Below are 17,160 nucleotides of genomic sequence, written 5' to 3'. Positions count from 1 at the left end.
CGGGAGTGTGTGATGGGACGGTGTGGAGGGAGACTCACTCTGTGTCTGACCCCGGGAGTGTGTGATTGGACTGTGTGGAGGGAGATTCACTCTGTGTCTGACCCCGGGAGTGTGTGATGGGACGGTGTGGAGGGAGATTCACTCTGTGTCTGACACCGGGAGTGTGTGATGGGACGGTGTGGAGATTCACTCTGTGTCTGACCCCGGGAGTGTGTGATGGGACGGTGTGGAGGGAGACTCACTCTGTGTCTGACCCCGGGAGTGTGTGATGGGACGGTGTGGAGGGAGACTCACTCTGTGTCTGACCCGGGAGTGTGTGATGGGACGGTGTGGAGGGAGATTCACTCTGTGTCTGACCCCGGGAGTGTGTGATGGGACGGTGCGGAGGGAGATGCACTCTGTGTCTGACCTCTGGAGTGTGTGATAGGATGGTATGGAGGGAGTTTCAACACAAAATACTCTGCAGATGCTGGGGTCAAATGAACACGCACAAAACTCTTGAGACACTCAGCAGGTCGGGAAGCCTTCGTGCAAACGAAGAGACAACGTTTTAAGGCCGGGACCCTTCGTCAGGACTGATGGGCGGGGGGGGGGGGGGGTTGGAGGGGGGAAACTTAAGGGACCCTATAGAGAACGTGGTTGGAAGCTGGGAAGGAGAAGACTGATTGGTCCCAGGTGAAAATCAGTAAGGGAAAAGATCAAGGGGTTGGAGAGGGTAAGATGAGAGTAGATAGGCAGGAAAGGAGAAGAAGGAATGTAAGGGGAAAGCACTATGGCCGGAAGAACCAGCTAGAACCATGTGGGAGGTGACAGCCATCTGGAGGAGGAGGCAGAGTGAAACCTGGATGGGGGAAGGGATGTGAGGGAATTACCGGAAGGTGGAAAATTCAAGGGAGTTTCGTTCTGTGTCGGACCCTGGAATGTGTGAAGGGAAGGTGAGGAAACAGCGGCACCTAGCGTCTGATTCCGGCAGTGCGTGATCTGCTCGGACGGGTACTATAGAACATCACTCTGTGTCTAACGCCGACTGTGTGTAGAGCTGATGCCTGAAGAGTTTCTCTCTGCGGTTGACATCTCCGTGATAGCTCGGAGGAAGAGGGCATCGCTCTCTGACCATGAGAACGAGTGTTCTGACTGTGTGGAGTGAGGTTCGCTCTGGTCTTATCCCAGAAGTCCATGATGGGACGGTATGGAGAGAGGTTCACAACGGTCCCCGGAGTGTGTGATGGGACGGTGTGGATGAAGATTCACTCTGTGTTTGACCCCGGGAGTGTGTGATGGGACGGTGTGGAGGGAGATTCACTCTGTGTCTGATCCCGGGAGTGTGTGATGGGACGGTTCAGAGGAGATTCACCATGTGTCTGACCCCGGGAGTGTGTGATGGGACGGTGTGGAGGGAGATTCTCTCTGTGTCTGACCCCGCCAGTGTGTGATGGGACGGTGTGGAGGGAGTTTCACTCTGTGTCTGTCGCCGGGAGTGTGTGATGGGACGGTGTGGAGGGAGATTCACTCTGTGTCTAATCCCGGGAATATGTGATGAGACGGTGTGGAGGGAGATTCACTCTGTGTCTGACCCCAGGAGAGTGTGATGGGACGGTGTGGAGGGAGATTCACTCTGTGTCTGATCCCGGGAATATGTGATGAGACGGTGTGGAGGGAGATTCACTCTGTGTCTGACCCCAGGAGAGTGTGATGGGACGGTGTGGAGGGAGATTCACTCTGTGTCTGACCCCAGGAATGTGTGATTGGACGGAGTGGAGTGAGATTCACTCTGTGCCTGACCCTGGGAGTGTGTGATGGGTCGGTATGGTGTGAGCTTAAACACAAAATACTCTGCAGATGCTGTGGTCAAATGAACACGCAGAACACCCTTGAGGAACTCAGCCGGTCGGGAAGCCTCCGTGCAAACGATGAGACATTGTTTTAAGGCCGGGACCCTTCGTCAGGACTGATGGGGGGCGGGGGGGTGAAGGGGGGGGGGGAACTTGGGACCCTATAGAGAACGTGGTTGGAGGCTGGGAAGGGGAAGACTGATTGGTCCCAGGTGAAAATCAGTAAGGGTAAAGATCAAGGGGTTGGAGAGGGGAAGCTGAGAGCAGATAGGCAGGAAAGGAGAAGATGGAATGTATGGGGAAAGCACTATGGGCAGCAGAATCAGGCGGAACCATGAGGGAGGTGATAGCCATCTGGAGGAGGAGGCAGAGTGAATCCTGGGTGGGGGAAGGGATGTCAGCGGATTACCGGAATGTGGAAAATTCAAGGGTGTTTCGTTCTGTGTCGGACCCTGGAATGTGTGAAGGGAAGGTGAGGAAACAGCGCCACCTAGCGTCTGATTCCGGCAGTGCGTGAATCGCCCGGACGGGTACTTTATAACATCACTGTGTGTCTAACGCCGACTGTGTGTAGAGCTGATGCCTGAAGAGTTTCTCTCTGCGGTTGACATCTCCGTGATAGATCGGAGGAAGTGGGCATCGCTCTCTGACCATGAGAATGAGTGTTCTGACTGTGTGGAGTGAGGTTCGCTCTGGTCTGATCGCAGAAGTCTATGATGGGACGGTATGGAGAGAGCTTCACAAAGATCCCGGGAGTGTGTGATTGGACAGTGTGATGGGAGAATAACTATGTGTCTGTCCCCGCCAGTGTGTGATGGGACAGTGTGGAGGGAGCTTCACTCTGTGTCTGACCCAGGGAGTGTGTGATGAGACGGTGTAGAGGGAGCTTCACTCTGTGTCTGACCCCGGGAGTGTGTGATGGGACGATGTGGAGGGAGATTAACTCTGTTTCTGACCCGGGAGTGTGTGATGGGACGATGTGGAAGGAGATTCACTCTGTGTCTGACCCCGAGAGTGTGTTATGGGACGATGGAGAGGGAGATTCACTCTGTGTCTGACCTGGGCGTGTGTGATGGGACGGTGTGGAGGGAGATTCACTCCGTGTCTGTCTCCGGGATTTGGTGATGCGACGCTGTGGAGGATGATTCACATTGTATCTGGCCACGGGAGTGTGTGATGGGACGGTGTGGAGGGAGATTCACTCTGTGTCTGACCCCGGGAGTGTGTGATGGGACGGTGTGAAGGAGATTCACTCTGTGTCTGACCACGGGAGTGTGTGGCTGTAGGTGTGGTGGGAGATTGACACTGTGTCTGACCCCGAGAATGTGTGGTGGGAAAGTGTGGAGGGAGATTCACTCCGTATCTGACTCCTTTTTTTTATATATTACAAAATCCTTTATTACAAATTTCGGTGCTATACAATATATACAAAACAGTGGCAAACACAATTACTGAACTACAAATAGACAATAGACATTACACCAGAATGTTGCCATCTCTATCCACGATGGCATTTACACCCCGCGGAGCCCAACGGTCTCGAAACTCCTCCAAGGCCACTGTGGACTGCGCGTGTTCCTTTTCAATAGTTACCCGAGCACGAACATACCCCTAAACATTGCCAGGCAGTCTGCCCGGGGAGATCCTCCCGCCACCCGTTTCCAAGACCCTCGGATGGCGGATTTCGCCAGCCCCAGGAGCAAGTTGACCAGGACATCCTCATCCCTCCGTGCCCCCTTCCTTACTGGATGACCATATATAAACAGGGTGGGACTAAAATGCAGCCAGAAGGCGAGAAGCAGCCCACGCAAATATGCAAAAAGAGGCTGCAGCCTCACACACTCCATGTACATGTGGTACACGGTCTCCTCCAGCCCGCAGAAGTGGCATGCGGGTGGGAAGTCCATGTACAAACTGAAAAACTTATTGCAGGGCACTGCCCTATGCAGTACCCTCCAGCCGAGATCCCCCAGGTGCATGGGAAGAACCCCGGCGTAAAGGGACTTCCAGTGGGGACCCTCCTCACCTCTGGGTGGAAGGACCGACCGCCATGGCGTGTCGGGACGGTGTACAAGGGCAAGGAAGTGGAGGATGTGGAGTAGCAGCCCATACAGATACCTCCTACTTGCATCCCTGAATGGGACTGTGGGTATCGATGAGAGACGGCTCAAGTTGTGCGGACACGGCTCCCGGAGAAGATTGCGGGGTCTGGGCCCGACCAGTATCTGACTCCAGGAGTGAGTGATGGGACGGTGTGGAGGGAGATTCACTCTGTGTCTGACTCCGGGAGTGTGTGATGCGACGGTGTGAAGGAGATTCACTCTGTGTCTGACCACGGGAGTGTGTGGCTGTAGGTGTGGTGGGAGATTGACACTGTGTCTGACACCTGGAGAGTGTGATGGGACGGTGTGGAGGGAGATTCACTCCGTGTCTGACCTCGGGAGTATGTGATGGACAGGAGCGGAGGGAGATTCACTCTGTGTATGACCCGGGAGTGTGTGATGGCACTGTGTGGAGGGAGATTCACTCTGTGTCTGACCCCGGGAATGTGTGGTGGGAAAGTGTGGAGGAAGATTCACTCCGTATCTGACTCCGGGAGTGAGTGATGGGACGGTGTGGAGGGAGATTCACTCTGTGACTGACTCTGGGAGTGTGTGATGGAACGGTGTGTAGGGAGATTCGCTCTGTGTCTGACCACGGGAGTGTGTGATGGGACGGTGTGTAGGGAGATTCGCTCTGTGTCTGACCACGGGAGTGTGTGATGGGACGGTGTGGAGGGAGATTCACTCCGTATCTGACTCCGGGAGTGCGTGATGGGACGGTGTGGAGGGAGATTCACTCTGTGACTGACTCTGGGAGTGTGTGATGGAAGGGTGTGTAGGGAGATTCGCTCTGTGTCTGAACACGGGAGTGTGTGATGGGACGATGTGGAGGGAGATTCACTCTGTGTCTGACCCCGGGAGTGTGTGATGGGACAGTGTGGAGGGAGATTCACTCTGTGTCTGACCCCGGGAGTGTGTGATGGGACGATGTGGAGGGAGATTCACTCTGTGTCTGACCCCGGGAGTGTGTGATGGGTCGGTGCGGAGCGAGATTCAACACAAAATACTCAGCAGATGCTGGGGTCACATGAACACGCAGAAAGCTCTTGAGGACCTCAGCAGGTCGGGAAGCCTTCGTGCAAACGAAGAGACAACTTTTTAAGGCCGGGACCCTTCGTCAGGACGGATTGGGGGGGGGGGGGGTGGGGGGCGTGAAGTGGGGGTGGAACCTAAGGGAGCCTATAGAGAACGTGGTTGGAGGCTGGGAAGGAGACGACTGATTGGTCCCAGGTGAAAATCAGTAAGGGAAAAGATCAAGGGGTTGGAGTTGGGAAGCTGAGAGGAGATAGGCAGGAAAGGAGAAGATGGAATGTATGGGGAAAGCACTATGGGCAGCAGAATCAGGCGGAACCATGAGGGAGGTGATAGCTATCTGGAGGAGGAGGCAGAGTGAAACCTGGATGGGGGAAAGGATGTGAGGGAATTACCGGAAAGTGGAAAATTCAAGGGAGTTTCGTTCTGTGTCGGACCCTGGAATGTGTGAAGGGAAGGTGAGGAAACAGCGGCACCTAGCGTCTGATCCTGGCAGTGAGTGTTCCGTCCGGACGGGTACTATAGAACATCACTCTGTGTCCAACACGGACTGTATGAAGAGCTGATGCATAAAGAGTTTCTCTCTGCGGTTGACATCTCCGTGATAGTTCGCAGGAAGTGGGCATCGCTCTCTGACCATTAGAATGAGTGTTCTGACTGTGTGGAATAAGGTTCGCTCTGGTCTGATCCCAGAAGTCTATGATGGGACGGTATGGAGAGAGCTTCACAACGATCCCGGGAGTGTGTGATTGGACAGTGTGATGGGAGAATAACTCTGTGTCTGACCCCGCCAGTGTGTGATGGGACAGTGTGGAGGGAGCTTCACTCTGTGTCTGACCCCGGGAGTGTGTGATGGGACGATGTGGAGGGAGATTAACTCTGTGTCTGACCCCGGGAGTGTGTGATGGGACGATGTGGAGGGAGATTAACTCTGTGTCTGACCCCGGGAGTGTGTGATGGGACGATGGGGAGGGAGATTCACTCTGTGTCTGACCCCGGGAGTGTGTGATGGGACGGTGCGGAGCGAGATTCAACACAAAATACTCAGCAGATGCTGGGGTCACATGAACACGCAGAAAGCTCTTGAAGAACTCAGCAGGTCGGGAAGCCTTCGTGCAAACGAAGAGACAACGTTTTAAGGCCGGGACCCTTCGTCAGGACTGATGGGGGGGGGGTGTGAAGTGGGGGTGGAACCTAAGGGAGCCTATAGAGAACGTGGTTGGATGCTGGGAAGGGGAAGACTGATTGGTCCCAGGTAAAAATCAGTAAGGGAAAAGATCAAGGGTTTGGAGAGGGGAAACTGAGAGCAGATAGGCAGGAAAGGAGAAGATGGAATGTATGGGGAAAGCACTATGGACAGCAGAATCAGGCGGAACCATGAGGGAGGTGATAGCCATCTGGAGGAGGAGGCAGAGTGAATCCTGGATGGGGGAAAGGATGTGAGGGAATTACCGGAAGGTGGAAAATTCAAGGGAGTTTCGTTCTGTGTCGGACGCTGGAATGTGTGAAGGGAAGGTGAGGAAACAGCGCCACCTTGCGTCTGATCCTGGCAGTGAGTGTTCCGTCCGGACGGGTACTATAGAACATCACTCTGTGTCCAACACGGACTGTTGCATAAAGAGTTGATGCAACACGAGCTGATGCATAAAGAGTTTCTCTCAGTGGTTGACATCTCCGTGATAGTTCGCAGGAAGTGGGCATCGCTCTCTGACCATTAGAATGAGTGTTCTGACTGTGTGGAATAAGGTTCACTCTTGTCTGATTCCAGAAGTCTATGATGGGACGGTATGGAGAGAGCTTCACAACGATCCCGGGAGTGTGTGATTGGACAGTGTGATGGGAGAATAACTCTGTGTCTGACCCCGCCAGTGTGTGATGGGACAGTGTGGAGGGAGCTTCACTCTGTGTCTGACCCCGGGAGTGTGTGATGGGACGATGTGGAAGGAGATTCACTCTGTGTCTGACCCCGGGAGTGTGCTATGGGACGATGGGGAGGGAGATTCACTCTGTGTCTGACCCGGGCGTGTGTGATGGGACGGTGTGGAGGGAGATTCACTCTGTGTCTGACTCCGGGAGTGTGTGATGCGACGGTGTGAAGGAGATTCACTCTGTGTCTGACCACGGGAGTGTGTGGCTGTAGGTGTGGTGGGAGATTGACACTGTGTCTGACACCTGGAGAGTGTGATGGGACGGTGTGGAGGGAGATTCACTCTGTGTCTGACCTCGGGAGTGTGTGATGGACAAGAGCGGAGGGAGATTCACTCTGTGTATGACCCGGGAGTGTGTGATGGCACTGTGTGGAGGGAGATTCACTCTGTGTCTGACCCCGGGAATATGTGGTGGGAAAGTGTGGAGGGAGATTCGCTCTGTGTCTGACCACGGGAGTGTGTGATGGGACGATGTGGAGGGAGATTCACTCTGTGTCTGACCCCGGGAGTGTGTGATGGGACGGTGCGGAGCGAGATTCAACACAAAATACTCAGCAGATGCTGGGGTCACATGAACACGCAGAATGCTCTTGAGGAACTCAGCAGGTCGGGAAGCCTTCGTGCAAACGAAGAGACAACGTTTTAAGGCCGGGACCCTTCGTCAGGACCGATTGGGGGGGGGGGGGGTGGGGGGCGTGAAGTGGGGGTGGAACCTAAGGGAGCCTATAGAGAACGTGGTTGGAGGCTGGGAAGGAGACGACTGATTGGTCCCAGGTGAAAATCAGTAAGGGAAAAGATCAAGGGGTTGGAGAGGGTAAGATGATAGGCAGGAAAGGAGAAGATGGAATGTATGGGGAAAGCACTATGGGCAGCAGAATCAGGCGGAACCATGAGGGAGGTGATAGCCATCTGGAGGAATAGGCAAAGTGAATCCTGGATGGGGGAAAGGATGTGAGGGAATTACCGGAAAGTGGAAAATTCAAGGGAGTTTCGTTCTGTGTCGGACCCTGGAATGTGTGAAGGGAAGGTGAGGAAGCAGCGCCACCTAGCGTCTGATTCCGGCAGTGAGTGAATCGCCCGGACGGGTACTTTATAACATCACTGTGTGTCTAACGCCGACTGTGTGTAGAGTTGATGCCTGAAGAGTTTCTCACTGCGGTTGACATCTCCGTGATAGATCGGAGGAAGAGGGCATCGCTCTCTGACCATGAGAACGAGTGTTCTGACTGTGTGGAGTGGGGTTCGCTCTGGTCTGATCGCAGAAGTCTATGATGGTACGGTATGGAGAGAGCTTTACAAAGATCCCGGGAGTGTGTGATGGGACGGTGTGGAGGGAGATTCATTCTGTGTCTGACCTCGGGAGTGTGTGATGGACAGGAGCGGAGGGAGATTCACTCTGTGTATGACCCGGGAGTGTGTGATGGGACTGTGTAGAGGGAGATTCACTCTGTGTCTGACCACGGGAGAGTGTGATGGGACGGTGCGGAGGGAGATTCACTCTGTGTCTGTCCCCGGGAGTGTGTGATGGGACGGTGTGGAGGGAGGTTCACTCTGTGTATGTCCCGGGGGTGTGTGATGGGACGGTGCGGAGGGAGATTAACTCTGTTTCCGAACCTGGGAGTGTGTGACGCGACGGTGTAGAGGGAATTTCACTCTGTGTCCTACCCCGGGAGTGTGTGATGGAATGGTGCGGAGGGTGATTTACTCTGTGTCTGACCCCGGGAGTCTGCGTTGGGAAAATGTGGAGGGGGATTGACACCGTGTCTGACCCTGGGAGTGTGTGATTCGACGGTGTGGAGAGAGATTCACTCTGTGTCTGACCCCCGGAGTGCGTGATGTCGTTCTTGTGGAGGGAGCTTCACTCTGTGTCTGACTCCGGGAGTGTGTGGTGGGACGGTGTGGAGGGAGATTCACTCTGTGTCTGACCCAGGGAGTGTGTGTTGGGACGGTGTGGAGGGAGATTCACTCTGTGTCTGACTCCGGGAATGTGTGATGGAACGGTGTTGAGGGAGATTCACTCTGTGTTTGACCCCAGGTGTGTGTGATGGGACGGTGTGGAGGGAGATTCACTCTGTGTCTGACCCCGGGAGTGTGTGATGGGACGGTGTGGAGGGAGATTCACTCTGTGTCTGACCCCGGGAGTGTGTGATGGGACGGTGTGCAGGGAGATTCGCTCTGTGTCTGACTCCGGGAATGTGTGATGGAACGGTGTTGAGGGAGATTCACTCTGTGTTTGACCCCAGGTGTGTGTGATGGGACGGTGTGGAGGGAGATTCACTCTGTGTCTGACCCCGGGAGTGTGTGATGGGACGGTGTGGAGAGAGATTCACTCTGTGTCTGACTCTGGGAGTGTGTGATGGGACGGTGAGGAGGGAGATTCACTCTGTGTCTGACCCAGGAGTGTGTGATGGGACGATGTGGAGGGAGATTCACTCTGTGTCTGACCCCGGGAGTGTGTGATGGGACGGTGCGGAGCGAGATTCAACACAAAATACTCAGCAGATGCTGGGGTCACATGAACACGCAGAAAGCTCTTGAAGAACTCAGCAGGTCGGGAAGCCTTCGTGCAAACGAAGAGACAACGTTTTAAGGCCGGGACCCTTCGTCAGGACTGATGGGGGGGGGGGTGTGAAGTGGGGGTGGAACCTAAGGGAGCCTATAGAGAACGTGGTTGGATGCTGGGAAGGGGAAGACTGATTGGTCCCAGGTGAAAATCAGTAAGGGAAAAGATCAAGGGTTTGGAGAGGGGAAACTGAGAGCAGATAGGCAGGAAAGGAGAAGATGGAATGTATGGGGAAAGCACTATGGACAGCAGAATCAGGCGGAACCATGAGGGAGGTGATAGCCATCTGGATGAGGAGGCAGAGTGAATCCTGGATGGGGGAAAGGATGTGAGGGAATTACCGGAAGGTGGAAAATTCAAGGGAGTTTCGTTCTGTGTCGGACCCTGGAATGTGTGAAGGGAAGGTGAGGAAACAGCGCCACCTAGCGTCTGATCCTGGCAGTGAGTGTTCCGTCCGGACGGGTACTATAGAACATCACTCTGTGTCCAACACGGACTGTTGCATAAAGAGTTGATGCAACACGAGCTGATGCATAAAGAGTTTCTCTCAGTGGTTGACATCTCCGTGATAGTTCGCAGGAAGTGGGCATCGCTCTCTGACCATTAGAATGAGTGTTCTGACTGTGTGGAATAAGGTTCACTCTTGTCTGATTCCAGAAGTCTATGATGGGACGGTATGGAGAGAGCTTCACAACGATCCCGGGAGTGTGTGATTGGACAGTGTGATGGGAGAATAACTCTGTGTCTGACCCCGCCAGTGTGTGATGGGACAGTGTGGAGGGAGCTTCACTCTGTGTCTGACCCCGGGAGTGTGTGATGGGACGATGTGGAAGGAGATTCACTCTGTGTCTGACCACGGGAGTGTGTGGCTGTAGGTGTGGTGGGAGATTGACACTGTGTCTGACACCTGGAGAGTGTGATGGGACGGTGTGGAGGGAGATTCACTCTGTGTCTGACCTCGGGAGTGTGTGATGGGACGGTGTGGAGGGAGATTCACTCTGTGTCTGACCTCGGGAGTGTGTGATGGACAGGAGCGGAGGGAGATTCACTCTGTGTATGACCCGGGAGTGTGTGATGGCACTGTGTGGAGGGAGATTCACTCTGTGTCTGACCCCGGGAATATGTGGTGGGAAAGTGTGGAGGGAGATTCGCTCTGTGTCTGACCACGGGAGTGTGTGATGGGACGATGTGGAGGGAGATTCACTCTGTGTCTGACCCCGGGAGTGTGTGATGGGACGGTGCGGAGCGAGATTCAACACAAAATACTCAGCAGATGCTGGGGTCACATGAACACGCAGAATGCTCTTGAGGAACTCAGCAGGTCGGGAAGCCTTCGTGCAAACGAAGAGACAACGTTTTAAGGCCGGGACCCTTCGTCAGGACCGATTGGGGGGGGGGGGGGGTGGGGGGCGTGAAGTGGGGGTGGAACCTAAGGGAGCCTATAGAGAACGTGGTTGGAGGCTGGGAAGGAGACGACTGATTGGTCCCAGGTGAAAATCAGTAAGGGAAAAGATCAAGGGGTTGGAGAGGGTAAGATGATAGGCAGGAAAGGAGAAGATGGAATGTATGGGGAAAGCACTATGGGCAGCAGAATCAGGCGGAACCATGAGGGAGGTGATAGCCATCTGGAGGAATAGGCATAGTGAATCCTGGATGGGGGAAAGGATGTGAGGGAATTACCGGAAAGTGGAAAATTCAAGGGAGTTTCGTTCTGTGTCGGACCCTGGAATGTGTGAAGGGAAGGTGAGGAAACAGCGGCACCTAGCGTCTGATCCTGGCAGTGAGTGTTCCGTCCGGACGGGTACTATAGAACATCACTCTGTGTCCAACACGGACTGTTGCATAAAGAGTTGATGCAACACGAGCTGATGCATAAAGAGTTTCTCTCAGTGGTTGACATCTCCGTGATAGTTCGCAGGAAGTGGGCATCGCTCTCTGACCGTTAGAATGAGTGTTCTGACTGTGTGGAATAAGGTTCACTCTTGTCTGATTCCAGAAGTCTATGATGGGACGGTATGGAGAGAGCTTCACAGCGATCCCGGGAGTGTGAGATTGGACAGTGTGATGGGAGAATAAATCTGTGTCTGACCTCCCCAGTGTGTGATGGGACAGTGTGGAGGGAGCTTCACTCTGTGTCTGACCCCGGGAGTGTGTGATGGGACGATGTGGAGGGAGATTAACTCTGTTTCTGACCCGGGAGTGTGTGATGCGACGCTGTGGAGGGAGATTCACTCCGTGTCTGTCTCCGGGATTTGGTGATGCGACGCTGTGGAGGATGATTCACATTGTATCTGGCCACCGGAGTGTGTGATGCGACGGTGTGAAGGAGATTCACTCTGTGTCTGACCACGGGAGTGTGTGGCTGTAGGTGTGGTGGGAGATTCACTGTGTCTGTCCCCGGGAGTGTGTGATGGAACGGTGAGGAGGGAGTTTCACTCTGTGTCTGACCCCGGGAGAGTGTGATGGGACGGTGTGGAGGGAGTTTCACTCTGTGTCTGACCCCGGGAGAATGTGATGGGACTGTATGGCGGGATATTTACACCGTCTGACCCGGGAGTGTGTAATGGGACGGTGTGGAGGGAGATTCACTGTGCTTTTGACCCCGGGAGACCGTGATGGCACGGTATGGAGGGAGATTCACTCTGTGTCTGACCCCGGGAGTGTGTGATGGGACGGTGTGGAGGGAGATTCACCCTGTGTCTGACCCCGGGAGTGTGTGATGAGTCGGTGTGGAGGGAGAGTCACTCTGTGTATGACCCCGGGTGTGTGTGATGGGTTGGTATGGTGTGAGCTTCAACACAGAATACACAGCAGACGCTGGGGTCAAATGAACACGCACAAGACTCTTGAGGAACTCAGCAGGTCGGGAAGCCTCCGTGCAAACGATGAGACATTTTTTTAAGGATGAGACCCTTCGTCAGGACTGATGGGTGGTGAAGGGGGGTAATTTAAGGGACCCCATAGAGAACGTGTTTGGAGGCTGGGAAGGAGAAGACTGATTGGTCCCAGGTGCAAATCAGTAAGGGAAAATATCAAGGGTTTGGAGAGGGGAAACTGAGAGAAGAGAAGCAGGAAAGGAGAAGATGGAATGTATGGGGAAATCACTATGGGCAGCAGAATCAGGCGAAACCATGAGGGAGGTGATAGCCATCTGGAGGAGGAGGCAGAGTGAATCCTGGATGGGGGAAGGGATGTCAGCGGTTTACCGGAATGGGGAAAATTCAAGGGAGTTTCGTTCTGTGTCGGACCCTGGAATGTGTGAAGGGAAGGTGAGGAAGCAGCGCCACCTAGCGTCTGATTCCGGCAGTGCGTGAATCGCCCGGACGGGTACTTTATAACATCACTGTGTGTCTAACGCCGACTGTGTGTAGAGTTGATGCCTGAAGAGTTTCTCTCTGCGGTTGACATCTCCGTGATAGATCGGAGGAAGTGGGCATCGCTCTCTGACCATGAGAATGAGTGTTCTGACTGTGTGGAGTGGGGTTCGCTCTGGTCTGATCGCAGAAGTCTATGATGGTACGGTATGGAGAGAGCTTTACAAAGATCCCGGGAGTGTGTGATGGGACGGTGTGGAGGGAGATTCATTCTGTGTCTGACCTCGGGAGTGTGTGATGGACAGGAGCGGAGGGAGATTCACTCTGTGTATGACCCGGGAGTGTGTGATGGGACTGTGTAGAGGGAGATTCACTCTGTGTCTGACCACGGGAGAGTGTGATGGGACGGTGCGGAGGGAGATTCACTCTGTGTCTGTCCCCGGGAGTGTGTGATGGGACGGTGTGGAGGGAGGTTCACTCTGTGTATGTCCCGGGGGTGTGTGATGGGACGGTGCGGAGGGAGATTAACTCTGTTTCCGAACCTGGGAGTGTGTGACGCGACGGTGTAGAGGGAATTTCACTCTGTGTCCTACCCCGGGAGTGTGTGATGGAATGGTGCGGAGGGTGATTTACTCTGTGTCTGACCCCGGGAGTCTGCGTTGGGAAAATGTGGAGGGGGATTGACACCGTGTCTGACCCTGGGAGTGTGTGATTCGACGGTGTGGAGAGAGATTCACTCTGTGTCTGACCCCCGGAGTGCGTGATGTCGTTCTTGTGGAGGGAGCTTCACTCTGTGTCTGACTCCGGGAGTGTGTGGTGGGACGGTGTGGAGGGAGATTCACTCTGTGTCTGACCCAGGGGTGTGTGTTGGGACGGTGTGGAGGGAGATTCACTCTGTGTCTGACTCCGGGAATGTGTGATGGAACGGTGTTGAGGGAGATTCACTCTGTGTTTGACCCCAGGTCTGTGTGGTGGGACGGTGTGGAGGGAGATTCACTCTGTGTCTGACCCCGGGAGTGTGTGATGGGACGGTGTGGAGGGAGATTCACTCTGTGTCTGACCCCGGGAGTGTGTGATGGGACGGTGTGCAGGGAGATTCGCTCTGTGTCTGACTCCGGGAATGTGTGATGGAACGGTGTGGAGGGAGATTCACTCTGTGTTTGACCCCAGGTGTGTGTGATGGGACGGTGTGGAGGGAGATTCACTCTGTGTCTGACCCCGGGAGTGTGTGATGGGACGGTGTGGAGAGAGATTCACTCTGTGTCTGCTCCCGGGAATGCGTGATGGGACGATGTGGAGGCAGATTAACTCTGTTTCTGATCTGGGAGTGTGTGATGGGACGGTGTGGAGGGAGATTCACTCCGTGTCTGTCTCCAGGACTTTGTGATGCGACGCTGTGGAGGGTGATTCACACTGTATGTGGCCACGGGAGTCTGTGATTCGACGGTGTGAAGGAGATTCACTCTGTGTCTGACCACGGGAGTGTGTGGTTGTAGGTGTGGTGTGAGATTGACACTGTGTCTGACCCCGGGAGTGTGTGTTGGGACGGCGTGGAGTGGGATGGACGCTCTGTCTGACCCCGGGAGTGAGTGTTGGGACGGTGAGGAGGGAGATTCACTCTGTGTCTGACCCAGGGAGTGTGTGAATGGACGGTATGGAGGGAGATTCACTCGGTGTCTGACCCCGGGAGTGTGTGATGGGACGGTGTGGAGGGAGATTCACTCGGTGTCAGACCCCGGGAGTGTGTGATGGAACGGTGTGGAGGGAGATTCACTTTGTGTCTGAACCCGGGTTGTAATGGGACCGTGTGCAGAGCGCTTCACTCTGTGTCTGACCCCGGGAGTGTGCGAAGGGACGGTGTGGAGGGAGATTCACTTTGTCTCTGACACCGGGAGTGTGGGATGGTAGGGTGTGGGGGGAGATTTACTGTACGTGTGATCCCGGGTAGTGTTATCTCTCTGACCTTTGGAATGAGTTCGTTGATTCTGTTGGTGTCTGCTACCATCAGCTTGCTTCCCCAGTACACAACAGCAAACATGATCAGTTCATGAGGATTGGAGAATGGCTTATGTTATCCCACTTTTTAAGAAAGGAGGGATGGTGTAAACAGAGAACTATCGACCTGTCAGCCTATCCTCAGTAGTGGGGAAAATGCTAGTCCATTATTACGGATGAAATAGTGGCATATCTAGAGAGCAGTGATAGGATTTGGCCAAGCCAGCATGGAATTACCAATGGTAAATCATGCTTGACTAACCTATTGGTGTTTTTCGAGAATGTAACCGGCAAGTTAGACGGGGGAGATCCAGTGGATGTAGTGTTCCTCGATTTTCAGAAGGCATTTGATAAGGTCCCACATAGGAGATTGGTGGGTAAAATCAAAGCTCAGGGCATCGGTGTGTGGGGGGGGGGTGGGGGGGGAGGCATTGAAATGGATAGAAAACTGGTTGGCAGATAGAAAGCAAAGGGTAGCGGTGAATGGGTGTTTCTCGGAATGGCAGGTGGTGACTAGTGGGGTGCCACAGTGCTCGGTATTGGGACCACAACTGTTTACAATTTACATCAAAGATTTAGATGGAGGCATTGAGAATAACATCAGCGAGTTTTCCGATGATACTAAGCTGGCGGGCAGTGTGACATGTGATGAGGATGTTAGAAGAATTCAGGGTGACTTGGATTGGCTGGGTGAGTGGGCAGATACTTGGCAGATGACGTTTAATGTGAATAAATGTGAGGTTATCCACTTTGGGAGTAAGAACAGGAAGGTAGATTATTATCTGAATGGTGTAGAGTTAGGTAAGGGTGAAATACAAAGAGATCTAGGAGTCCTTGTTCATCGGTCACTGAAGGTGAATGAGCAAGTACAGCAGGCAGTGAAGAAGGCTAATGGAATGTTGGCCTTTATTACAAAGGAAATTGAGTACAAGAGCAAGGAAATCCTCTTGCATTTGTACAGAGCCCTGGCGAGACCACACCTGGAGTATTAGGTACAGTTTTGGTCTCCAGGGTTAAGGAAGGACATCCTGGCTGTAGAGGATGTGCAGCATAGATTCACAAGGTTAATTCCTGGGATGTCCGGACTGTCTTACGCAGAAAGGTTAGAGAGACTGGGCTTGCACACGCTGGAATTAAGGAGATTGAGAGGGGATCTGATCGAAACATATAAGATTATTAAGGGATTGGACAAGATAGAGGCAGAAAATATGTTCCAGATGCTGGGAGAGTCCAGTACTAGAGGGCGTGGTTTGAGAATAAGGGGTTGGTCATTTAGGATAGAGTTAAGGAAAAACGTCTTCTCCCAGAGAGTTGTGGGGGTCTGGAATGCACTGCCTCGGAAGGTAGTGGAGGCCAATTCTCTGGATGCTTTCAAGAAGGAGCAAGATAGGTATCTTATGGATAGGGGAATCAAGGGATATGGGGACAAGGCAGTAACCGGGTATTGATAGTAGATGATCAGCCATGATCTCAAAATGGCGGTGCAGGCTCGAAGGGCCTATTGTCTATTGTCTATGATAGATCTGGCCACCACAGACTCGTAGAACATCCTCAGCATCGTCCGGCAGATGTTAAAGGGCCTCCGTCTCCTCAGGAAGTAGAGACGGCTCTGACCCTTCTTGTAGACAGCCTCAGTGTTCTTTGACCAGTCCAGTTTATTGTCCATTCGTATCCCCAGGTATTTGTAATCCTCCACCATGTCCACACTGACCCCTTGGATGGGAACAGGGGTCACCGGTGCCTTAGCCCCCCTCAGGTGTCATATTAAGCTGCAGATGATTCTGCTCGCAACATGTGACAAAGTTTCCCACCGTCTTCCTGTCCTCAGCCTCATCTCCCTTGCTGATGCATCCAACTATGGCAGAGTCATCAGAAAACTTCCGAAGATGGCAATACTCTGTGCAGTAGTTGAAGTCCGAGGTGTAGATGGTGAAGTTAAAGGGAGACAGGACAGTCCCCTGTGGAGCCCCAGTGCTGCTGACCACTCTGTCTGACACACAGTGTTGCAAGCGCATGTACTGTGGTCTGCCAGTCAGGTAATCAATAGTCCATGACACCAGGGAAGCATCCACCTGCATCACCGTCAGCTTCTCACCCAGCAGAGCAGGGCGGATGGTGTTGAACGAACTGGAGAAGTCAAAAAACATGATCCTCACAGCGCTCGCCGGCTTGTCCAGGTGGGCGTAGACACGGTTCAGCAGGTAGATAATGGCATCCTCAACTCCTAGTCGGGGGTGGTATGCGAACTGGAGCGGGTGTAAGTGTGGCCTAACCATAGGCCGGACCTGGTCTGGAACAAGTCTCCCCAGGGTCTTCACGATGTGGGAGGTCAATGTCACCGATCTGTAGTCATTGGAGCCACTGGGGCGCGGCATCGTCGGCACAGGGACGAGG

General features: G+C 53.8%; 1 protein-coding gene across 1 annotated transcript in view; it reads left to right on the top strand.

Moving 5' to 3' along the window:
- The window catches only part of LOC132389970 (C-type lectin domain family 10 member A-like), a 44,158-nt gene that overhangs the window by 15,904 nt on the left and 11,094 nt on the right, over positions 1 to 17,160 (top strand). The gene's annotated exons all lie outside the window — the stretch shown is intronic.

Source organism: Hypanus sabinus, unplaced genomic scaffold (genome assembly GCF_030144855.1).
Source record: "Hypanus sabinus isolate sHypSab1 unplaced genomic scaffold, sHypSab1.hap1 scaffold_725, whole genome shotgun sequence".
Lineage (NCBI taxonomy): Eukaryota > Metazoa > Chordata > Chondrichthyes > Myliobatiformes > Dasyatidae > Hypanus > Hypanus sabinus.
The sequence above is the reverse complement of the archived record's forward strand: the minus strand, read 5'-3'. Positions and strand labels throughout refer to the sequence as shown.